Below are 25,412 nucleotides of genomic sequence, written 5' to 3'. Positions count from 1 at the left end.
AGTGAGGAATCCCAAAGGGAAGTTGGAAGCAACAGACCCCCCGAGGAGCAGGTGTCTAGAGCTTCTACTGGAGCGAGGCCCTTAGCGTGAAAGCAGTGTCTAAGCATGCAGCTTAGAGCTGTCAGAGTAGTGAAGCGAAGTCTTTGCTAACTCAAGGTGGTAGTGGAGGCAGAGGCTAGATATATTCGGAGGTATTGACGTCATGCGTTGGGGCTGTCCCCAAGGTTCCCGCCATGATGTGTATTTGAGCGTAGAAGATGTGCGCACTTGCACCCTAGGAGGCCACGGGAGTGAGCATGGTGGATGGGGACGCCCATGCTGGTTTGGAAACGCCGCGGCCCTCGGCACCGGAGGCAGCCATCTTGCCCAAAGAGAATGAAAGGGTGTTGTGTCCGTCTGCGACTGACAGACGCAACACCATGATGACCATGATATACTGATGCTCCCATCTGCTCTTTTCTAAGGACCCAATAATGTCGACTGCTAGTCTGTTCATTGGCTCTTGTACTATGGGAAGTGGTACCAAAAGGTACGTTTGGCGGCATCTGCTGCGATACCAGCTGGCAGCTGGGGCATGACCTGTAAAACCTCTTAACCATTTCATATATACCGGGCCAAAAAAACCTTCGCTTGACCCATGCCAAAGTACTGTGCCTGCCCAAATGCCCTGCCAATGATGATCATGCGCAAATATCAATACGTCTTTCTGCATGGCCGTAGGTACCACTAACTGTATGCAGGTTTCCTGCTTATTCAGACCTTCCTCCACCCTGACAATAGACCTTTTTGTACCATAAAGTAGGGAAAATCTTTAGTTCCTTTATTATTGGTATCAAGCCCTGACATTTTGGCCTTTTCCAGGCCACTTTCAACATAGGATCCCTCCTTTGTTCATCCCCAAATCCTGGGAAATGAGTAAGAAGTGTCCCTGCCATTTCTTCCATCTGGTCCTCTTCTACTCTTCCATCTACCAGGTCAGATTGGCCCCTCTTTTCCCCTTTCCTCTGGGCTCTAGGTTTGCGACCTTCCCCTGGAGCTGCTACCACCTCATCCTCCTCAAAAGGAAAAACCTCTCCTAGAGTTTGTTCCCTGGGTGGGTCCGCCTGCCCCTGCACCCTAGTACCCACAAAGGTCTACTTAGTTTGTATTAATTCCATTAGATGACTCCATTCCCGACCTAATATTTGGTACTGGTAACCTTTCCAACAGAACTACCTCCAACACATCTCTATATATACCTCATGCCACCCAAACGTTCTGTACCCGTTGCTGGACAGCATGTCCATGCAGGTATCGCACCATTACTTTCTCCCCATGTGTATTCTGGGTGTCCAAACCTATAGCTTCTGCTGTGTGTACCGAGATCAAATTGGTTGGTCCCCATGTCTAGCAGTGTTTGTACTGGATAACCGTTAACCTGAACCCACCAAAAACAGGGGTTGGGACCCTGGTTCACTGCCTCATCCACCACATTTGGGGGTTGGGTGTAGGCCACCGTTGGTCGGGTCCACTCACTACGGAAGTGGCCTATTTTCCCACAATTGTAGCACCTTCCCAGATTTTGGGGTTTCACTGGTAGGTAATGTTTCCCTTTTCCAGCTAGGAATTGACCTGCTTTCCCTAAGTCTGGGATCTTATCCCTCAGGAGTGGCTCCTTCCACATATTCCTGTACCTGGAGGGAATGGCTTTCTTAGCTTCCCACACCTCTGCTGAGGTAGGGGAGTTCCCCATAGCCGCTTCTGCTTGTAAATACCTCTCCGTGATAAGTATAGCTCTTTCGAGTCCACTAGCGACTTGCCTTACCACCCAACTCCTCATAGGTGGGGGAAGGGCATCTATGTATCTCTCTAGTATTATCATTTCCATGACTTTAACTATGGTTTTGCCCTCAGGCTCTAGCCAATGATATGCTAAGTCCTTAAGGCGTTGAGCAAAGGCACGGGTCAATCATTTAGTGCAAAACAAGTCTCTCTGAATCGCCTTCGATAAGAGTCTTAGGACAGCCCCAAGCGATCCAAAATTGCAACCTTCACGAACGCATAGTTCAATGCTTGGTCTGGTGACAAGGTTCTATAGGCTGCTTGTGCCTCTCCAGTCAAGCACGGGGCCAACCTCGCAGCCCATTGGTCTCGGTGCCAGCCCGACACACTGGCCACCCTTTCAAATGTTATCAAAAAAGCTTCAGGGTCATCTCCTGCCCCCATCTTTTCCAGCTGAATATGGGATGCAGAGTCTAACCTGGAGAGACCCCCAGCAGCCATAACTGGTGTGCTAGTACCTGCAGATCCAGCAGCTTGTGTCCCCATCCAGAGTTGGGCCGCTTTTTGTTGTTCCTCTAGTAACTGCAACAAAGGACGCTGCTGCTGCTGATGATGATGATGTTCCTTGAGCTGGCATATTAATTGTTGCATCCCCTCATGCTGCTTCTGCATTTGGGTCGCCATCCACTTAAGCACCTCGTCTGATGCCATCCTGGGGAAAAAAAAAAAAAAGACCCAAGTGTGGCCTTTTGACACCAGACCCTCTCCTATGATTTTTTGGGTTTGTTTTTTTTTCAGGTTATATTTTCTCTCCCTCACACTGCACCGGCGTTATACACTCTTCTCCCTTCTGTGGTCCTCCTGTGCTCTCCCGCTTCACTATTACCTTATGAAGGTTTGTAACTGACTTTGCATACAATCTTCTCGTCACTTCTCCTCGGCTGGGTGAACTTCTAGGATCCCACTGCTGCCACCATTTGTGAACGATCCATGCTGCCACTGTACCAGTCCACCTGCAGATCCAGGCCGCTTCTGCCCCTGGCCTCTGGGCTCCTTTTGCACCGACCTGCAGCCCTTTTACATTCCCAGGCTTCAAAATGGGCATCTGCTCCCCTAGCCTGGCTAGGGCCCCTCCTTGAGCTGGGCTAGGAAATAAAGCTAGCCAAGCTCCTCCCAAAATAATATAGACACACAAGTTATATAACAGTCTGTATTGCTCCAGAAAAGTCCTTTTGCTACTCCCCCCAGTCCAACCGCTGGGTTTTCAAAATATCTCCTGTTCTTCAGAACACAAAAGTAATGCTTAGATTTTTTAGCCATCCGCTACCGCCCTGCTAGGGGATTGCACAACTCTCCCCAACTATGTTGTGCTGCAGTCATCGGTCTTCCCAAACCAAAATCTAGTAAGAGCCCACTCTTGAAAACAAGCAAAAACAAGGGAACATTTCTCTCAGTGTTTTTAAATCTTCCCTTCCCCCAACCATGTCACTCACTCCGTTTCCATGGCCGACTGCGAGGACTCCTCTGACAATGAATCCACCTCCATGAGACTTCCCTCTTCCTCTGAAGAGCAGGCCTCTTTATGCCAGCTGCACCAATGAGGTACACCCTCCTCTTCAATTACCATCGGTTCAGGTATATCTGATTCACTATTATGGCATACAGCTGGCTGCTCTGTTTCCTCCCCTACCCATGGGTCAAGCTGTGACTCTAAGAGCTTGGGAGTTGTAGTCCTTCTAGCCCTCTCTAACACCCCCTGGTGTTTAACTCGAGTGTTGGTTGTGCTTTTCTTCACATTATTCCGCCTTTTCTGCCCCACATAGGGTTGTACTTCATCACACTTATCAATGTTTTATACGTAACTTGACTTACACTCTTGTGCTTCTTCATAAATGTTCTTTTTGCTGTTATTGTTAATCATTATGGGGCAGATTTTAAAATGTACACCCGATTTTAAAACATGCGCGCACAGCCGCGCACATGTTATAAAATCAGGGGTCAGTGCACACAAGGGGGTGCACACTAGTGAGCCTTGCACGCGTCGAGCTCTCGGGGAGATCAGCTGGCTTTTCCCGTTCCCCCCCCCCCCACCTTCCCCTTCCTTCCCCTACCTGTCCTGCCCCCCCAGCCCGAAACCCCCCCTGTACCTTTATCTGACAAGTTACGCCTCCAGAGGCAGGTGTAACTTGCGAGCACCAGCCAACTGCCAGCGCACAGTCTCCCGGCCCAGCAGCCTTGCAGAGGCCTCTGGCCACGCCCCTGCCCATTTTTTCAAGCCCGGGACTTGGATGCGTCCCGGGGCTTTATGCTCGCCGCCGGGCCTTTTGAAAATAGGCCCAGCACGCATAACCACCCTATGCATGTAAATCCATCTGGATTTATGCACTTAGGGCTTTTAAAATCTGCCCCTTTGTGTACTACTTTGATAACACATGTAAAATTGTCATGCCAATAAAGTTATCTGAATTTGGTAAGGGTTCATCTATCTCTTTTTTAAATATAGTCTTTTTATGGACAGTTTTCTAGAGTTGTTGATCGACCTTAATGTTTTTATATTTGTTGCCCATGTCAGATTTGTGAAATCTTTAAAATATTTATTTTAAATATGCCAGCTTACTTCAGCCTGCAAGTTTTGCATATGTTCTCTCCTTTTCCTTTTTCATCTTTTGTTCTCATGTTGTGGTCACCGTTGTCTAAATTTCTAAGACTCCTTAGCATTCCTGTCCTGTTTTGAAAAAAATAAATCCAAAACTGTTCCTAATCTGGTGGAATGTTACTAGAGAGGCAAATATTTGTAATAATATTGATAAATCTATATGTTTTATTTATTCAGTTATCTCATTGCTTGTCTCAGCATAATCATTCATCCCATCTGACCAAATAGTTTTAGCTCAGTCTCCTCCATAATATTTGGTGATTTGTAACACATGACAGACATTCGTATTTTTCTTATTCCTCCTAATTTGCACACATAAAGCCTTCATTCATCATCATTTCTCATTCAGTTTCCTTCCTAAGTATGGAACATAATTCAGGCTTGATAAAAAAAGAAAAAAGCAGACCTCTTCATTTTTCCTATATATTTAAGCTTTTCTGAATAACAAGTGAAAATCTATATTTACCGTACCATCATGGGAATGATTCCAACAAGTGTCAGTGACCCAATAATATCACATTCCTTCCTAGCTGCTATTTTTCTTCCTAGGTTTATCTGCTATACTTCTAGCAATTGTATGTAATATCTTAAGTAATTTTTATGCTGATTGGTCTTACAAATGGTTGAATGTTCCTTTTTCCTTGAAATGCAAGTCTCAGTGTGTATACTCCTCCAATTGAGTCCAAACTGAGTCTGGTATGCTGTGGTTGGTTGCTCTTGTTTATAGACTAGTATTTTATTCTAGGTTACTCCTAGCACTACAGAATTGAACCTAGAAGAATTAATAGCATTAAAAAATACAGTATAAATGTTTGTTATTTTAGATTATAATATCTGACATTCAAACTCATGTAAAAAAAAAATTTTTTTTAAAAGTGGAAAACTGGGAACAGTGCTATGGAGAGGTCACATAAATTTATACTGCATGTAGATTGCATGAGATTAAGTTATTTGACAATGCCCAAACAGGTGGTTACACCACTATTCTTATTGATGAAAATAAGTGATAAGTAGGATGGAAAGTTGAAGGGGTAATTTTCAGAAGGATTTAATGCTTAAAACTGGGATTTACACATGTAAATGCATTTTATGTGTGCAATTGGGCTTTTAAAAATTGATACAATATACTATATGCCATTAAATTGTCAATAGGTTTTACAAGTGTTCTTTATGTACATAAATGGGCTTTTGAAAATTGCTAAAATAGTATTTATGTGTGCAATTCTTTTGAAAATTACCTATTAAGGTTTCAAAATTTACACACGTGCTATTTATGGTATTTTATTGTCCTATATGTGACTGCATCAAAAAAGATAAGAACTGCCATACTAGATCAGACCAAGGGTCCATCAAGCCTAGCTTCCTGTTTCCAACAGTGGTCAACCCAGCTCACAAGTTCCTGGCAGTATCCTAATAACAGATAGATTCTATGTTGCTTACAACCAGAGATAGGCAGTGACTTTCCTCAAGTCTGCCTGGTTAAAAATGGTTTATGAACTTTTCCTGCAGGAAATTGTTCAAACCTTTTTTAAACCTATCTATGCTAACTGCCTTTACCATATCTTCCAGCAATGTATTTCAGAACTTAATTGTGCATTGAGTGGAAAACTATATTATCTAATTTGTTTTAAATGTGCTACTTAGTAATTTCATTGAGTGTCCCCCTAACTTTTCTTATTTTTGAGTGTAAACAACTGATTTGCATTTAACCATTCCACACCACTCATGATTTTATAGACCTCTATTTTATCTTGCCTCGCCTTTACCATTTTTGTCACCTTTCTCTGTATCTTTTCCAGTTCCACTATGTCTTTTTCAAGATGTGACAACCAGAACTGCACACAGTACTCTAGGAGGTGAATATTCAAAAGCCATTTAGATGGATAATTTAAAGTTATCTATCTAAATGACAAGTTTTGGGATTTTTAGCCAGTTATACAATTTATCTGGATAACATATGGTATTCTGGGGGCGTTTCTGGGTCGTGACCCAGTTATTTGGCTAACTCAGCCAATTTTTGAATTATAACCAGCTAAGGTCTAGATTTATTAAAATGCTATAAATATAGTGGAAATAGCGCCCACAATAAAAAAGGGGGCGTGGTTAGGCCAATTTCTCTGCTCCCACATCGCATAGGCAATTCCGCAATGCAGGAGAAATTTATCGTGCCTTGTTTCACTTTGTGTGTTCTGCCTGGGGAAAAGATTTTTATTGCACATGCCATTTGGTCAGGAAGGAGGGAGAAAGAGAGAGACTCTTTAAGGTTCTCCCATTGATTATAATTGTTGGATTCATGGACCCTTGAGCCGGCTGGGACAGATGATGACGCACCGTGGGAAGACACACAGTGGATGTTGAAGCCAGGAGGCGGCACAGGGCAGGAGACCGGAGGGATCTTCACCACTGGAAGCCTGAGGTCCCCACAGGAGGAGCCCGTGAAGACTCGGGCCGCTTGGACTTAGGCGAGGCCTCCTGGATGTAGTGGAAGCAGGACACTGAGAGTAAGTAGAAGTCATGGACCAGGAACTGAAGCTGAAGACAGAAGCCAGTGGAAGAGCCGAAGTCAGAAGCCAGTGGACGAGCCGAAGTCAGAAGCCAGAGGAAGAGCTGAAGTCAGAAGCCAGAGTCAGGAACCAGGAAGAGCAACTAGCAAGTTCTGGAAGAGAAAGAACCTCGTTGCAAGGCAAGGAGTAGACCTAGATGCAGGGTTTAAATACCCTGAGAGCATCTGACATCACCCCAGGCTGTGCTGTTCCTTCCCGCGCTGGCCCCTTTAAATGTGGAGCCCCTGCACGCGCGCACGTCTAGGGGGCAGGGCCAGCCATGGAGCATCGGCGGCGTCTCCCTCGAGGAGGGAGCACCGTTGGCAGAAGCCAGGGAGGCCTGTACAGGCCACAAGGACGCCGCAGCGGCCCGGACCGTCCCCGAGGTAGGTGGAGGGACTGGGATACGGCCCGGGACCGCAACAATAATAGTAAATGAATGATGAATAAAACAAATAAATTAAATTTACTTTACATTTGAAATGAATGAAACAAAGTGATAATTTTTCTTCTGCATATCCCTAATAGAGAACACCTTCATGGAAATTGTAGGAGAGGACTGATCTCAACTCTGGCCTTTTCTGCACTGCTTTGGAGGAAGAAATTCACCTATTTATTTATTTATTTTGAATTTTTATATAACCGACATTCCTATAAAGAATACAGATCACACCGGTTTACATTGGAACAGAACTTTCGCTGGGAGGCGATACATTAAACAATGAACATTAGCGAATTATAACATTCAAAAACATTTGGAAACAAGGTACCATAACAAACCGAGAGCAGCTTCAACACGGAATTAGTACAAAACTGAGGATAAATAAAATAAAAATAAATAAAATGAAATAAATATTAATACTTGATTTAAAACTAGGATGGATCCTTGGGGGGGGGGGGGGGGGCTGTGAAGAGATAGTTAGGTAAAAGGATATCATCAGCTTGTAATGAAAGGAAGTGATCCTGTAGCTGATACCAGCCTTCTAGGAGATAAATTATCCATTCATACCAATAATGTCTCCAGAGATAGGACTGTTGTTATTGGTGATTTGATCATTAGCAATATAAATAGCTGAGTTACTGTTGGTTGAGAGTGGTAATATGACTGCCTAATGTGAAAGAAGTAGATTTTGTGTGCTACCTAGATAGGATGTTGGAGAGTATTTTGGAGGATCCAGATGTTGTGGTATATATGAATGCAGAAGGCATAAAAAGGTTCATGAGGAAGACTCTAGAGGCCAAATTTAGATGTTTATGTAGTAGTCTGAATTCCATAATCTCTGAGATGGCATTCTCAGAATTGTTCCCAATTCTACTTGCAGGAACCAGGTGGCAGATTGAGTTTCCGAGTCTAAATGCATGGATGAGACAATGGTGCAGCAAGGATTCAATAAGAAGAAAGGAACATTTTGAAGGAGGTAGAGCCTATTCAAGTACAATGGGATGGACTCTCCCTTAATCAGAATGGAACCTGACAGCTGGCACTACCAATTAAAAAGATGATAAATCAGGTGTCCTTAACTCCTAGCATGCTGACCCTGCCATGTCAGGTCAGCATGCTAGGAATTAACTGCAGCCCTAGTTTATTAGTTAAATTTTACATGCTGAGGGGAGGGACATGTACATTAGGGATGTGCAGAAGGAAAAATTTTGTTTCGATTCGGCATTCGTTTCACCGGAAACCAAATCTGTTGCATTCGTTTCATAGGGGGAAAACCAATTCTTTGATTAGTTTTATTCATTTTCCGATTTCCCATTATAGTCAATGGGAGAAGTATTTGCAGCCTACTTTTGGCTGCAGAATTGGAGTTTTCTTATCAATTCTGATGAAACCTCTGGGGAGCAATCATCAGAATGAGAAAAGAGCTCCAAGGTACTTAGACTGTGGCAAAGTGGCACCAAAGTGGCATGAGTAGCCTAAGGCACTTAAAAGGGCAAAGGGATACCAGAAGTGGCAAGAGTGCTTTAACAGAAGCGCAAAGCAGCACTGAGAGTGTCAAAAACACACCATAGCTTCAGAAGAGAGCACCAATAACAGATGCATGAACCCTCAAAGGCAGCACGACAGGCAAAGTGGCAAGACAAGTGGCATCAACATCCAACAGCACAATGAAGGGGGAATATAGCAAGCAGAAAGACTAGCACCAACACACTGAGGAACCATGATAGTGGTAAGAAAACCACAAGGAGTTGAGTGAGTGTATGGCAGCAAGGCAGAGTGGCAGAAAGCTGATAGGGGAAAGACAGGCTGGTAGAGCGGGGGTAATCTGGTCCCTGTGGTTTTGATAGGAGCAAGACAGGCCGGCCCCGGGGAGAGTTCCCTTTCCTTTGAGCAGGAAAAGGCTCCCTAGAATGGGTTCGCCCCTAGAGTGGGGTGTTTCCATTGGCATCTAGTGAGCTCTCACTGGTCTTTTAAAATCTGGTGACTCAGCAGATATACAAACGAGAATTTTCAAGGCCGAGGTGGAAAAAGGTGCATGTGAACAGCGGTTCAACATGGGTCAGAGGGTAGATATAGGCTGGCTACACCCGGGGAGAGTTCCCTTTCCTTTGAGCAGGAAAGGGCTCCCTAGAATGGGTTTACCCCTAGAGTGGATTATGAGCCTTCAAAGCGTGGCAACGTGGAGGAGGTCTCACTGTGCACAGCGGTTCCACATGGGTCAACAGGTACTAAGAGACAGGCTGTCCAGCTACCCCGGGGAGAGATCCCTTCCTTTGAGCAGGAAAGGGCTCCCTTGGAATGGGTTGGCCCCTAAAGTAGAGCACGAGACTTAAAAACATGGCAACGTAGAGCAAGATGCCATGTGAACAGCAATTCAACATGGGTCAACTGGTGCTAAGAGATAGGCCGGCTACCCCAGGGAGATTTCCCTTTCCTTTGAGCAGGGAAGGGCTCCCCAGAATGGTACAAATTGTTAGGATTTAAGCATGTGCAAACAGATCATGACTTCATGAGCAAGATGGAGGAAGTTCTCTTCTCTGCCCTGAAACTAAAAGAAAATTGTTTTCTTTAAGGATCCATGCTGTAAAGGATTAATATTTTGAATTGCTGGAGACTGACGTTTCCCTTTGCAACGAGGGTTCAGACGTTAGGACCAAAAGAAGCACTGAAGTCATCTCCTGCCCAAATCTACAATATCGACCTATATTCACTTTGTACCCTAGTGCCTCTGTAAACTATGGGAACACAGAGGATGAACTAGAGTGCAACTACCACCAGTTTTCTATAGTACTAGAAGAAACATTAATGTTGGCACCTAAGAAAGATTTAGGGAACATGGCCCATATTATGAAGGTCATGAAAACTATTGAGCATATAGAATACGCAAGCTCCAAACATCTTAAGTCAGTTTGTTATATTCATACATTCCAAATGTGGATGGACAGGCACAGCATTAGAGGTCAAGCCCTTGTAGGGACATAAGGCCTGGACGGACAGGCACAGCATTCGAGGATAGAGGTCAAACCCTGGTGGAGACATGAAGCCTGGATGGACAGGCACAGCATGAGAGGATAAAGGTCAAGCTTTGTAGGGACATAAGACCTGGACGGACAGGCACAACATTTGAGGTCAAACCCTTCTAGGGACATAAGGCATAGATGGACAGGCACAGCATTTGAGGATAGAGGCCAAGCCCTGGTAGGGACATAAAACCTGGATGGACAGGCACTGCAATCGAGGATAGAGGTCAAGCCCGCATAGTGACATAAGGCTTGGACGGACAGGCACAACATTTGAGGATAGAGGTAAAGCTCTGGTAGGGACATAAAGCCTTGATGGACAGGCACAGCATTTGAGGATAGAGGTCAAGCCTCGTAGGGACATAAGGCCTGGATGAACAGGAACAGCATTCGAGGATAGAGGTCAAGCCCTGGTAGGGATATAAAGCCTGGATGGATAGGCACAGCATTCGAGGTCAAGCACTCGTAGGGACATAAGGCCTGGATGGACAGGCACAGCATTCGAGGTCAAACCCTTGTAGGGACATAAGGCCTGGGTGGACAGCCACAGCTGTGCCTGTCCTTCCAGGCTTTATGCCCCTATGAGGGCTTGACCTCTATCCTCGAATGCTATGTCTGTCCATCCAAGCTTTATGTCCCTACCAGGGCTTGACCTTTATCCTTGAATGCTGTGCCTGTCTGTCCAGGCCCAGTTACTCCCGTGGGCGGAGTTCTCGTATAATAATCACACGCATGCTGCTACTGGAAGTTCGCCTTTCCTTGTTGTCTATGGGAAGCAACTTCGACCGCCCTTGCCTTCGCCTGAACCTAGTGCACTCACGGCAGTGCAACTTTCAGCCCGCCAGCTTCTTACCTTATGGACTTCTATCCAGAGAAAGATCAGTAAAGCCGCCCAGTCCGCCAAGAAGTGGGCGGATAGGCATCATCAGCCAGCACCTATCTTCCTCCCGGGAGACCGCGTCTGGCTTAGAACTAAAAATCTACAGCTACGAATTCCTACTCAAAGACTAGCTCCGAGATTCTGTGGACCGTTTCGAGTCGCCGAACGAGTGGGAGCAGTTTCATATCGACTACGCCTGCCCTCCTCCATGCGCATACATGACGTGTTCCATGTGTCATTGCTGAAGCCTCTTGTTTTATCCAGATACCACTCCCGGGCTCCTGAACCATTGGATCCTTCAGTACTGGACGATGTTACGTATCAAGTACTTGAGATCTTGGATGCTTCTATCAACGATGCTGGGAGTACTTGCTTGCCTGGGAGGGTTGCGGACCCGAGGATAATTCTTGGGAACCGGCCCGTAACATCCTCGACAAGGACTTATTATGGCAGTTCCATCTGGACCACCCAAGTAAACCGGGACCGGCTAAGAGGGGGTGTAAGAGTGGAGGTACTGTTGCGGTTCTGGCCGCGAGCGCCTCGAGCGCCGCGACCAGACCCTTACCTCCATGCTCCTGGACCTGTTTCTGCTCCTGGAGGCCTGGTTTGCGGCTTGTTCGGTGGCGTCCCCGCGGGGGCTGCTCCGCCGGTAAGCCTCCCATGGACGCCCTGCTGCTAGGCGCGCACGCGTGCCACTTGGGCGCTTTTCTAGGCCGTTTTCCCGCCAGTGGTGACTCCGCCCAATTCCTTGCGTCAGTCGCCGCAGCCTTGATAAGCCGGCCACGGACACTCAGTCTTTGCCTTGCAACGGGTTTACCTCTTGGTTCCTTGTTGCTTTGTGCCCCGGAGCGAGCTGCCTTGGTACTCGCTCCATTCCTGCTTGCCTGCTACAGTACCTGCTTGGTTCCTGCTTGCCTGCTACAGTTCCTGCCTGGTTCCAGTACCCGAGTCTTGTTACAGTTCCTGCCTGGTTCCAGTACCCGAGTCCTGCTACAGTTCCTGCCTGGTTCCAGTATCCGAGTCTTGCTACAGTTCCTGTCTACTGTTCTAGTCTGGTTCCAGTTTCCTGTCCTGATCACCAACTCACCTGTCCCAGCGGCTGGGCCCCTACGGGCTTCTCCCTGGGGGCTTCGGCTTCCAGGGGTGAAGCCGCCTAAGTTCCAGCGGCTGGGCTCCTACGGGCTCCTCCCGGGGGAGTACCAGCTTCCAGGGTGAAGATCACCTCCTCGTCCTGCCTGAACATCTGCCTCCCGGCCTGCCTTATACTAGAGACTTTGAACATCTTTCCCAGTCTCCTGCAGTTCGGCCTAAGGGTCCACTAAACTGAGACTCCATGACAGCCACTGCTATTAATTGCATATGGGTAATTGCCAGGTTCTTGTGGCCTGGTTTGGCCTCTGTTGGAAACAGGATGCTGGGCTTGATGTACTTTTGGTCTGACCCAGCATGGCAATTTCTTATGTTCTTAAGCGCCATTAGCATGCATAAGCACACATCCACTTAAAACCATGCACACGTGCACGCAGCCAATCTATTTTATAACATATGCATATATGTGTGTATATTGTAAAATGACCATGTACCTAGGTGTGGGCCAATGAATGCACACATTTATCTTTTTGCATTCGGAGTGAATGAGTAATAGGCTCATTCACATGCATATGCATGTGATGAGCGCTATCTCATTCACTCCGTGTCGGACGCACGTTAAATAGGCACTAATCCCCCTATTGCATTAGGGGGTGGATTAGCACCTACTTATCCCGCGTCCGACTGTGGGTTAAACAGTGCGCTTGACTGAGCGCACTGTATTTCATCGGCCCCCTTGTTTTTAGATTCTTGAACCATATATTTTGTTCTTGTCTTGTTATTCATGAATTGCCTTAGTTTTCTGCAGTTAAAGTATACTGATATTAAACTAACATTGTTCAGCTTCAAGTCTTTTCTAGTCTTTGGCTGTTAAATGCAGGGATACCCAGGTCATGTAAGCTGCTTACATCCTCTGACATGGGCTATGCACAAAAGTTTACCTTGTGCCTACAAACAATTATGCACACAAAGATCACACATTATTAGCATGCATGCTAATAGCATATGTGTGCGCTAAACAGCATGAGCCTGCTACAGAAATAGCATGCTAAAGCTAATCCAAGCATGCACAGTCCTCTTTGCCTCATGACTCAGTGCCCTTGCTTTGCACCTCTATAAAAGTAAACCTAGCACCTAGGGGCTCATTGTCAGGGCTGTCAGAAGCAGGAAAAAAGACAGACCTCAGAAGAGGAGGTAAAAGAGACTTCCTAGAGAATAAAAAAATAAGGCCATAAGCATGTGGTTTGATGTCTGCCAAGGAAAAGGAATGGTATCAGAATGTGCCTTAGCCAAGCCTGGCTCATCTATCTTACTAGTGCCAGGAAGAGAAATCTGCCAGTCCTGAGTCAGAATGACTTTGGCATTCAAACATCCACCCTTATGAGCACTATGTACTGCTGAGGTAGCAAAGGCATGTTGAAAGCTGTTCATGCTAATGCTTTAGAATGCTTGAGTTGTCCTTCTAAAACTGACCACATTAATGACAGTAATGGCCACTGCCATGCATCAGCAAAGCGAGTTCAGTCCCCCTCCCCTGCCAGAACTATTTATCATTTGTAAAGCACTACCAGACATATGAAGCACCTTACAGACACAAAGAAGAGACAGTCCCTGCTCCATGGAGCTTACAATCTATGACAAACAAGAGTGTATTTATTTTAGAGAAGTACTCAGGACTTAAAAGCAGTTTCAAAAAGGTGAGTTTTTAAACAGGATTTGAATACAGCCAGAGAGGGAGCATGATACACAAACTCAAGAACTCAGGAAGTCCCCTGAAGCTTAAGCCCATTCTGTGGCATCCAGTCCATCCACACTTCATTGGAGTGGCCACCTCAGAAAGCCATGGAAAAAGCCAGAGAGAGGTATCCAACATTGGGTAGGAAGATGCTTTCTCAAGAGTATCCCTCCTGGTTTCCAGTTGATATCTTTTGATAGGGACATGCCTCAACTGCTGCAGTCTTGTCTCCACTGCAAAACATTTGTTGCAGACTGTTCATATCATCTGAGTCTGTGCAAGTCACAGAACTCATGCAGTGCAAAATTTCAGCATAAGAATATAAGAATATAAAAACATGCCATACTGGGTCATACCAAGGGTCCATCAAGCCCAGCATCCTGTCTCCAACAGTTTTCTATTATCCGAAAGAGTAAATAACTGATTCACATTTACTCATTCTAGACCTCTCATGATTTTAAACACCTCTATCATATCCCCCCTCTGCCGTCCCTTCTCTAAGCTGAAAAGTCCTAACCTCTTTAGTCTTTCCTCACAGGGGAGCTGTTCCATTCCCTTTATCATTTTGGTCGCCATTCTCTGTACCTTCTCTATCGCACAATCATGACATGCAATTGTAACTTGTGGATGGGCCTTAATTTGTAATAGTTACAATAATTTGCCGTATACACTGTGCAGTGTGCAATAATGCTTGAAAAAAAATTACACCAGTGAAAAAACATTCTCTTGTCTACACACATTAACATTTATTAACATGCTCGAGGGTATGTTGTTTTTCACCTCTCATCTCCTCCTCCTCTCTCTGTCTCATAATCGCCCTCTCCTCCATCTTGCTCTTGACCTCTATTTGACATCTCTCATTACTTCTCTTGCTCTAATAGCCCCATCTCCTCTATTAATTAATTGCAATGCATCCTACTAGCTCAGGGGTGGCCAACTCTGGTCCTCAAAAGCCACAAATAGGCTTGGTTTTCCTGATATCCACATGGAATATCCATGAAAATAAATTTGCATGCACTGCTTCCATTATATGCAAATATATCTTATGCATATTCATTGTGGGATCTTGAAAACCAGGACTGTTTGTGACTCTTGGGGACCGGGGTTGGCCACATCTATCCTAGCTGAGCCTTGATATAGAATGCATAATAAACTAGAGATGTGCTTTGGCTGAACCTTTTGGTTCAGCCTTCATTATCAGCCCGCCACGGGAAATTTAGGTTTCCCGCAGTTGGCCTTTTTTTTTTTTGGCCGCCCCAAATTTCGGGTTAGTGCGCGCTAACAGGAGTGTGCACTAACCCCAAAAAATGAAAGTTCCTGAAATATTGGAAAAATTTCCTTCATTTTTCGGGATGGCCGAAACAGGACGAAATAGACAATTTTGTTGAAATTGTCTAATTCATCCTAGACAAATGCACATTCCTATAATAAACAGTTAAAACCTGCTCCAAAAGACTTAACCTCATTTTAGACATGTTTTCCTGTAATTGCCAAGAATACTAGTCTTGTCTGGTGTCTCAACTGTTGGAATGTAAACTGAACTGATAAGTAACCCTGTTACCTGAACTTCGGTATATAAAAGCTATAAATAAATAAATAAATAAACTTGATTGTATGCTCTATGGAGAAGGCACTGTCTCCTATGTGCATCTGTAAAGCACTGCTTATGCCTAGAGGTGCAATAGAAATGATAAGCAGAAGAAGTAGTGGTAATAAAAGCAAACACAAATAAAAAACATTCACTAACATTACATTTACTTTTGTGGTACTTTGTCAATTAGAGTAGTAATAAAGCCTCATTTTCATCTGGTGTTCCCTCATTTACATGCACACATGCTAATTTTAGCTTGTGTGCACTAATGTCATTTCACGACAGGTTACCATGCACATTACTGGTGATTTTTCAAAGGAGTTATGCATGTAAATATAACATACATTCATAGCAATTTTCAAAAGCCATTTAACCATGTTAAAATCTTTTAACGCAGGCAATATTGCTACAATGGCAATATTGTAGCAATTTTCAAAAGCCTGCTTACAGGGGTAAAGAACATTTCTACATGTAAACCCCAGTTTTAAGCATGTAAATACTTTTGAAAATCAGGTCCTAGGGACTTCCTGCATAGCAAGCTATTTGTGGTGCATGTTCTGCTTTAGTGCATAAACCCTTAGAAACATAAACTTAGAAACCTGCGAGGACAAAATGATTCATTAGTTCAAATAAGTTTAATAGTGGAGAAAATATATAAATTGTACTACTATACAAGAATGGCAATAAGGCACTCAACGATATGCACCTTAAGGGCATGTCTGGGTCCTTACTGAGCTGGGATATCCAGCGGTGTGGCAGCATCGCTGAATATACCCAGCTATCTTAAAGTTAGCAGAATATTTTTATCTGGCTAACTTTAGAACAGCCCTGTGGTTTGTACAGATTTAGGCAGGATTCATTATTCCTCGCGGAATGATGAATCCCGTGAAAAAGGGGGCAGGGAGCAAAGGGCGGGCGGGTCTGTGAAAGGCCGCAGCCCTTCGTACTGCAACGGTGCGATTTCGTCGGCCATGGTGCGGCTGGCTGCAGCCCTTCACACAAATAGTGCCACCGTAAATGTTGGTGCTATTTGCTACGGTACTGCCGGCGAGAATGTTCCACACATTATCGCCGGCAACGTTACCGCAGCTGACTCCTCCCCCTTCCCATCCCGACTCCTCCCCTCCCAGTCATTTACATCCTATCACACCCGAAAAGACCCTTTTCGCGTGTGATATGGGTTTATCATGTGCGTTAGGGCCTTATCACACGCGATAAGGCCCTAATGCATGCGATAAACCTTTAGAAAATAACCCCCTTAGCTGGCTTACTTGACTCCTCCCCAATCTGCCATTTTCTTGCCTCTGAGTTATCTGGGTAAAAACTTAGCTGGATAAGTCACTTATCTGATTAAGTGGCACCCGCTGACAGTAGCTGGATTTTCAGTGGTGCCACTAAGCCAGAGAAGTCCGACTTATCCAGCTATGGTTTTTGTTTTTTTTATATCGGGCTTGTGGTTTCAAATACCGTGGGTATTATTTCATTGTAACCTAACTCATGTATTTTACTGCCTAAAGAAATAATTTTCCACAGGCTCAGTATGAAACCTTGTGCAGTACTTTTTCAGTAGAGTATTCTATTTTATTTAGTCCATATAATATTAAACTATACCAGAAATAGATGTATTATATACTGTATGTGCATGATATGAAAAAGGACTGAAAACCATTTGAATCACAAAGACTAAAACATCATTCCCCCTTCTGAGTATTTAATAGATGTGACCATGAGGTACGTGAATTCTTTATGAAATGAAACCAAGAGATGATGTATTTTTTTTCCTCGTCTCACATCATTTTCAGTGACCTTTTCTTTTCTTTAGGAAGAAGCCTCTGTTATGTTTGATGGTGTCTCGGAGCAGTGTGGCAGTGCAGAATCAAACAACCATACAACTTCAAGGCCTAACTTTGTTTTAATTATAGTTGATGACCTTGGTATTGGAGATGTTGGATGCTGCAGGAACAAAACATTCTAGTTTCAGCTTTTTTTATTCCCTTCTTTTCTATGTGATTGAGATTTAAATTATTTGAGCTACCAGGCTCTAATTGGATTTTTGTGGTATGAAAAAGTAAATCTTTCTTTTCTGTTGTGGAATACTTATACTTGACCTTCATCTTTCGTTTCATAATAGTAGGAGAAAAAAAGTTAAATAAAAATAACTGTTCCTATAGAGAGCTGCGTCACAAACAAAAATCAATAAAGGCTATATTAAGGTTGAAGAGGAACAAAAAGATGATAAATGATTTTCTTTGAATAGAATTTTCAAATATGTATTGTGAATTATAGCGCACAGAGAACTCTGCATTCTGTTTTGTGGAATGCTAGTCACTAACAGCTTAAAAATTATTTTTGGACATTAATGCACTAAATTGGAGTTATAATAGGCATTTCTTTAAAAAAGACTGTACTATAATTATGTTTCATGTCTCATAAAAAAACAGAACTAGTTCTTGCTTTTTCATGATGTATTAGGATTTGTGGGTATGTGGGCCCTTGGGCCGAGGTGAGAGTTGGTACCACCCAGGGAAGGAGCCCCACTGAGCCTCACTGTCGGGAGGCGAGGTCTTTGCTGCGGGATGGTATACAGCAGGAGAAGAGAAGGAGAGAGAGAGAGTGACCCCAGGAGGCGGGCTACGGAGCGACAGTGCAGGTGCTGATGTCAGACTCCGCTCAGGATAACTGGAGTCAGGCAATAAGTGCGGCACTACCCGAGGAGCGGGGGGGGGGGGGGGGGGGGTGCCGAGCAAAAGTAAAGTCACTGAAGTTACACGGGGTCCATAGAGATGGTACACAAGAAGGTTCCTTGGTGGAAGGTCATGGTAGTGGTCCACAGAGTGGGCTACACCGGCGAGGGTTCCTCTAGCAATATCACAGCAATGGTTCACAGAGCAGGGTACACCGGAGAGGATGCCAATGTTGATATCAGAGCAGTGGTCCACAGCATAATTACTCACAGTGACTGAAGACAAAGGAGTAGTCCTGAAGAAAGCCTCAGGAAGAGAGGCAGGCAGGAGTCCAGGCGAAGGCCCTCCGCGGAGCAGGAGAGACGAGGAAGGGCCCCCGAGGAGCAGGTACCCAGTAGTCTCTCACCATGGAAGCAGGAACCGGAACAAGTACTGAAGCAAGAGTAGATGGATTCAGCAAGATGAACTCGTTGCCAAGTCGTTAGCTGTCTGGGCCGGCGGGTTTAAATATCCAAGATGAGTGACATCATCTGAGGGGAACGCCCCCGAGGTTCCCGCCATGATATGGTTAAAGCAGACCTGGGAGCAAGTGCATGTGCCTAGGGGACCCTGAGGGTAAGATAGCGGTCGGCAGTGTCCATGCTGCTCAGCTGGGCCTGGGAACGGAGGCAGGAAGGCTGGCGGTAGCTGGCAGAGGCTGTGAGTTCGCCCAACGGAGCTAAGGCAGAGAAAAAGGAGGTGAGCAATAGAGATCGCAGTTGTCTGCGGTTGTGGAACGTAACATGATGTTTGATAGCTTGGTGATTTCTTTATATAGGAATTTGACTTTTGAAATGCACATCATATAGGAAAAAACTATAATTTCTGTTATGACTGGGCTCTGGTCAGGAGTCGTGAACACCACCCAGAAGGGTGGCTCCAGGTTGAGAGAGACAAGAATGGCTAGAACAGAGTCTGGGTCCAGGCTGGGTCAGGGCAGGCGGCAAGTAGCAGTGTCTAGGTCCAGGCTGGGTCAGGGCAGGCGGCAAGTAGCAGGGTCTGGGTCCAGGCTGGGTCAGGGCAGGCGGCAGATAGCAGTGTCTAGGTTCAGGCTGGGTCAGGGCAGGCGGCAGATAGCAGTGTCTAGGTTCAGGCTGGGTCAGGGCACAGTAAGCAGGACAAGGCAGGTCAGAAGGCCCATAGGCCACACACACACAGAGGGCCCGTAGGCCACACACCGTAAGCAGAGCAAGGCAGGTCAGAAGGCCCGTAGGCCACACATACACAGAAGGCCCGTAGGCCACACACCGTAAGCGGGGCAAGGCAGGTCAGAAGGCCCGTAGGCCACACACACACAGAAGGCCCGTAGGCCAGGTATGAAAAGCAAGGAAGAAGGCCCGAAGGCCGCGCAAGGCAAGGCAAGGCAAGGCCCGAAGGCTGCGCAAGCCAAGGCAGGCTAGAGCAGGGAGCCCAGGTGAGCTCGATGCCGAAGCACCGAGGGAACTGTCAGGCAGGGTTATAAGGGCAAACCCAGAACATAGAGTGGACAGAGGAGATGGACTGGGCCTGTCAGGAGAGCCAGCACTAGAGGGACCCCTGGTGGTGAGGCGGTTGCACTGCAGCCAAAACTGTAACAGTACCCCCTCCTCAAGGCCTCCCCCTCCTCCTGGGTCCCATCTTAGCAGGGGTTACTCAAAAATGAAATCAGACCCCTCCGAGGGCAGCAACAGCTGGAGCGATTCAACAGGCTCAGATGGCTGAGTCAGAAAGTCTGTCAGTGGGACCGGTTTGAGCCCCTCCGGGGGTGGAAGCAGGACCGGTTCAAGCCCCTCCGGGGGCGGCAGCAGGACCGGGTCAGCAGGCTCTTCTCGGGGTAGTGCAGCAGGCTCGGGCCCCTCTCGGGGTGAAACAGCAGGCTTGAACATCTCTCGGGGCGTTGTAACAGGCTCAGACCCCTCTCGGGGCGATGAAGCAGGTTCAGACCCCTCTCGGGGCGATGAAGCAGGTTCGGACCCCACTCGGGGCGATGAAGCAGGCTCGGACCCCTCTCGGGGCGATGAAGCAGGCTCGGACCCCTCTCAGGGTGTTGTAGCAGGCTCGGACCCCTCTCGGGGCGATGAAGCAGGCTCGGACCCTACTCGGGGCGATGAAGCAGGCTCGGATCCCACTCGGGGCGTTGTAGCAGGCTCGAACACCTCTCCGGGCGTTGTAGCAGACTCGGACCCCTCTCGGGGCGTTGTAGCAGGCTCGGACCCCTCTCGGGGCGATAAAGCAGGCTCGGACCCCACTCGGGGCGTTGTAGCAGGCTCGGACCCCTCTCGGGGCATTGTAGCAGGCTCGAACACCTCTCCGGGCGTTGTAGCAGGCTCGGACCCCTCTCGGGGCATTGTAGCAGGCTCGGACCCCTCTCGGGGCGTTGTAGCAGACTCGGACCCCTCTCGGGGCGATGAAGCAAACTCAGATGGCAGAGCAGCAAGGTTAGAAGTAGTGTACATGGAAGACACAGATTGTACTGCCAAGGGCTTGATACCTCGAGTCAAAGTCTGAAGCTCCTGATTTTGTTTCTGGAGGAGCAGTTTAGAGAAGGCACAGGCCGTTCTAGGACGTCTAGGGAAGGTGCTTGTTACAGGCTGTTCAGCAGCTGTGGGAAGCAGAGCCCTGCTCGGGTTAATGAGTTCCATCTGTTTTTGTGCTTGATATCCTAGAACGGAAGTCCTAGAAGTTCTCTTGGCCAGGTAAGTTTTTGGTTTTCCTGAAGTATAAGTTGCTTTTTGGTGAGAAGTTTTGTGACAAGTTATGCTACAATCTTCTGTTAGTAAACTGTCCAGGGTGAAAACATTCCTAGCTGAGCCAGAAGCAGGGCAGAGTGTAATAGCTCTGGCTGAATCTTTATGAGGAGACGGTGGCCCGTTATCTGTGCAGCGGGGGCAGGGTTTGCCTGGAGGCAAAAGACAAGGAAGACAGAGACACTTCCACCAGCCTGGTTTGGGAGAATTACAATTGAGGCATTCTTGGTATACAGACACATTTCTTTTGTGACAGTTGCTGCATATCCAGTGCTCCTGGTCCGAGAGCTGACAAGCTAAACAGTTCAGGTAAGTAGGATAATTCAGAGTTTGACAAATGGTACAGATAATAAATCGTGAAGACTCACCGTCCGAATACTGAGTCCTTTCTGTCTCTCCCAATGTGAATGGCTTCGGCATACTGTTACGACTGGGCTCTGGTCAGGAGTCGTGAACACCACCCAGAAGGGTGGCTCCTGGTTGAGAGAGACAAGAATGGCTAGAACAGAGTCTGGGTCCAGGCTGGGTCAGGACAGGCGGCAAGTAGCAGTGTCTGGGTCCAGGCTGGGTCAGGGCAGGCGGCAGATAGCAGTGTCTGGGTCCAGGCTGGGTCAGGGCAGGCGGCAAGTAGCAGTGTCTAGGTCCAGGCTGGGTCAGGGCAGGCGGCAAGTAGCAGGGTCTGGGTCCAGGCTGGGTCAGGGCAGGCGGCAGATAGCAGTGTCTAGGTTCAGGCTGGGTCAGGGCACAGTAAGCAGGACAAGGCAGGTCAGAAGGCCCGTAGGCCACACATACACAGAAGGCCCGTAGGCCACACACCGTAAGCGGGGCAAGGCAGGTCAGAAGGCCCATAGGCCACACACCGTAAGCGGGGCAAGGCAGGTCAGAAGGCCCGTAGGCCACACACCGTAAGCGGGGCAAGGCAGGTCAGAAGGCCCGTAGGCCACACACACACAGAAGGCCCGTAGGCCAGGTATGAAAAGCAAGGAAGAAGGCCCGAAGGCCGCGCAAGGCAAGGAAAGGCCCGAAGGCCGCGCAAGGCAGGCTAGAGCAGGGAGCCCAGGTGAGCTCGATGCCGAAGCACCGAGGGAACTGTCAGGCAGGGTTATAAGGGCAAACCCAGAACATAGAGTGGACAGAGGAGATGGACTGGGCCTGTCAGGAGAGCCAGCACTAGAGGGACCCCTGGTGGTGAGGCGGTTGCACTGCAGCCAAAACTGTAACAATTTCTTTGTAACACAAGGAAAGATAGATTGGCTATTTCAGTGTTTGGAAAATCATACTCAAACTAAGAAGAATTTGTGATCCTAGGCAACCTAATCAGGGCTAGGAATAGGTAACATTTCTGGGATCAGGAGTCGCATATTAAAAAAAGATATATTTTTATTTATGAGATTATTTGTTCATTTTGGGATTACAGCAGTTTTATTTCTTATTTAGATTGTTTATTAATTAATATACTAATAATGAATTAATTTTATTTGCAATTTTCTCTTTATTATTTTGTACAGGGTATTCAGTGTACTTTACAATTTACAATTTAGAGTCAATTACACATTATTTCTCTGTACTTTAAAAGGTAGCAAGCTATTATTACTTATTTTATGTTAAAAATTAGCAAATAAAGAGTTCATTATTTGTGAATATGAGTGATTTTTCTTTTGAGCTAATATTTTAGATCCCAGGATCCTTTCCTCCATGTTTGCAATTTTCTTTTAAGGCTTTCTGAATGTCTGTGGGTAACTTTCCCTGTAGATTTTGCACCAGTTCTCAAAGGGAAAATGTGCATATGCTTTTCCTTTGAAAATAACCCAGGGAAAAAGAATCTGCAGAAATGTATACCTCATTTTTCTGCTGATTCTTTTTCCCTGAAAAGCAACTCATGTAGTTTTGAAAATGCAAAACTACATGTGTTGTTGCTTCCTATGACTTAACCCTTAACCTCTGATCCCATCGGTACTTTTCCTGTGTTGTTGATCCCCACATGTACTTTTACCTGTTCCCAGGGTGGTCAATTTTCAAATAACTCTTTTACCTTTGTGAAAACTGCTCTCCGCAGGATGCAATTCTGTGCTAGGTGATGAATAAACTCATCCCAAAAATATCTTCTAGAAGTGCATTTTAATTTCATTAAAAAAATTATATTCCACCTTTTCCAATAGCCATTAGCACAAAGCAGATTCCAATCCCCCTGCACAAACTGCAGCTACATTCCTCAAAATTAAAAAATGATTATATGAAGTGCTAGGAGTCTGATGCACTAAGCTTTAAAGTTTATTCACGAAAAGAGTGCTTTGTGAGAAAAAGAGTGCAAATGGTTCAGGAATGTGCAAATATACTGAAATTTTGTCATTTTGTGTGAAGCCCCCTTTTATGAAAAAACTTCACAAAATTGGGTTTTGCATTAGTAAACATTTACGCATAGTCTAGAACGTGCAAAGCTTTAAATCCCATATTAATGACCTGCCGCATTTGCGCTTTTGTGTGAAGAAGCACAAAAATAAGCTTTGTGAGCCTGTTTTCAGGGCAGAAGGGAGTGGGGAGGCCCCAGCTTATTTGCAGGGGAAAGTGGGAGGGCCCAGCTTGGCCCTTGCTTATTTGGTACATCAGGGGTCCTGAGGTAAACATGGGAGACTTCACATAGACGTAGTCATCTTTGGTACAAATGGGTGGGAGTGGGGAGGCCCTGGATTTAATTTTTTTAAATTGAATGAAAAATATCTCAAACCTTTTGGATATTTTTGGGTATCTATAATGGAATAAACTGAAAACAGATGTTTTGTTCCAAAAAAATACATTTGTTTAATGTTATGACCTCGATGGAAATGTGGACCCCTGGCCTCTGTTGGGATTGATGCTACTTGGGAGGAAGACCTGCCACAGGTTCCCAATGACAGGAGGAGAGGAGGACAGAAAACAGGGGCTGGCTGGAGCTTCACCAATCCCAATCCCATTCCCCGCGGGTTGAGCCTTTGGGTGCTGGGACCGGCTGAACTTAGATGGGCCCCTGGGATGATGGAAGGCGAGAAGATGATGATAGCCAATCCGAGGTCTGGAAGCCAGAAGAAGACAATGATATCCAGTCCGAGGTCAGGTAGTCAGAAGGAGACTACGATAGCCTGTCCGAGGTCAGGAAGCCAGAAGGAGACAATGATAGCCAGTCCGAGGTCAGGAAGCCAGAAGATCCATCTGAAGGGAGAAGACCAGGAAGAGGAACAGGCAAGGAGGATCTGGAGCAGAATGGCAGGAGCAGGAACAAAGCACAGGAACAAGAAACAGGAACGAGTCACACTGGAACGAGGACCAAAGCAGGAACGCAGCAAGAAGAAGACCTGTAGCCAAGTCGCCTGCTGCAGGGGTTGGAAAGGTTTAAATACCTGCAGCAATGATGTCATCAGGAGGGGCTGACTGCAATTTCCCACCGTGGGCCCTTTAAGCACACGTGCCTAGGTGGGAGTCTGGGAGGACCCATGTTGTCGGCTTCCTGAGGCAGGGAAGCCCGAGAGAGCCCCGGCGGAGCACAGGACCAGCTGTCGGTGTTGGAGGGACCCGAGAGGCGTGGCCCACGCCAGGAGGGAGCCGGCACACCAGGCAGCCAACGGGGACAGCCAAGACGGGCCGTGTCTGAGGGTGGTAAACCTAACAGTACCCCCTTCTCTAAGCTCCCTTCCCGGGGGTTTGGGCTTGTTGGGATGAGAAGCAAGGAATTGTTGCAGGAGACTCTTATCTAAGATATTGCTGGCCAGGTCCCAAGAATTCTCTTCCAGCCCAAAGCCCTCCCAGGTGAGGAGGTACTACCATCTCCATTCCCTCTTCCTTATGTTCAGGACATCCAGTACTCGGTAGGTTGCATCGTCCGCCAAAGCTATCAGCTGTGGTTCGGGAGGTTTCTTGGTTGGCCAAGACAGCACCAATGGCTTCAGGAATGAGATGTGGAAGGAGTTATGAATTTTCAAGGATGATAATAACCAGAGTTAATAGGTCACCGAGCCTAGCTGATGGAGCACCGGAAAGGGACCGATGTAGCGTGGGGCCAGACGCATGGATGGGAGCTTCAGGTGGATAAACCGCATGCTGAGCCACACTATCACCAGGCCGGAGTTGAGGAGCGGGTCTCTGATGGGCATCCACATTCCGCTTGGCTAAATGAGCAGCCTATTGTAACAGGTTATGGTGCATTCCCAAAGGCGATGTAACTCCTGTGTGGCTGACTGTGCAGTAGGAGAAGGGACTGTTAGTGGCAGCGGTA

At 46.5% G+C, this 25,412-nt stretch overlaps 1 protein-coding gene across 3 annotated transcripts in view; it reads right to left on the bottom strand.

The window, feature by feature from the left end:
• Window positions 1-25,412, bottom strand: part of PUDP (pseudouridine 5'-phosphatase) — a 789,960-nt gene that overhangs the window by 457,033 nt on the left and 307,515 nt on the right. Inside the window, exon 1 of one of the 3 annotated variants that reach the window (XM_029604430.1) lies at window positions 2,280-2,467. The exons of the other annotated variants lie outside the window; for them this stretch is intronic. The gene's annotated coding sequence lies outside the window, so the exon portion shown is untranslated. Of the gene's footprint in view, window positions 1-2,279; window positions 2,468-25,412 lie in introns of those variants that run through there. 3 annotated transcript variants of the gene reach the window in all.

Source organism: Rhinatrema bivittatum, chromosome 5 (assembly GCF_901001135.1).
Source record: "Rhinatrema bivittatum chromosome 5, aRhiBiv1.1, whole genome shotgun sequence".
NCBI classification, from domain to species: Eukaryota; Metazoa; Chordata; class Amphibia; order Gymnophiona; family Rhinatrematidae; genus Rhinatrema; species Rhinatrema bivittatum.
The sequence above is the reverse complement of the archived record's forward strand: the minus strand, read 5'-3'. Positions and strand labels throughout refer to the sequence as shown.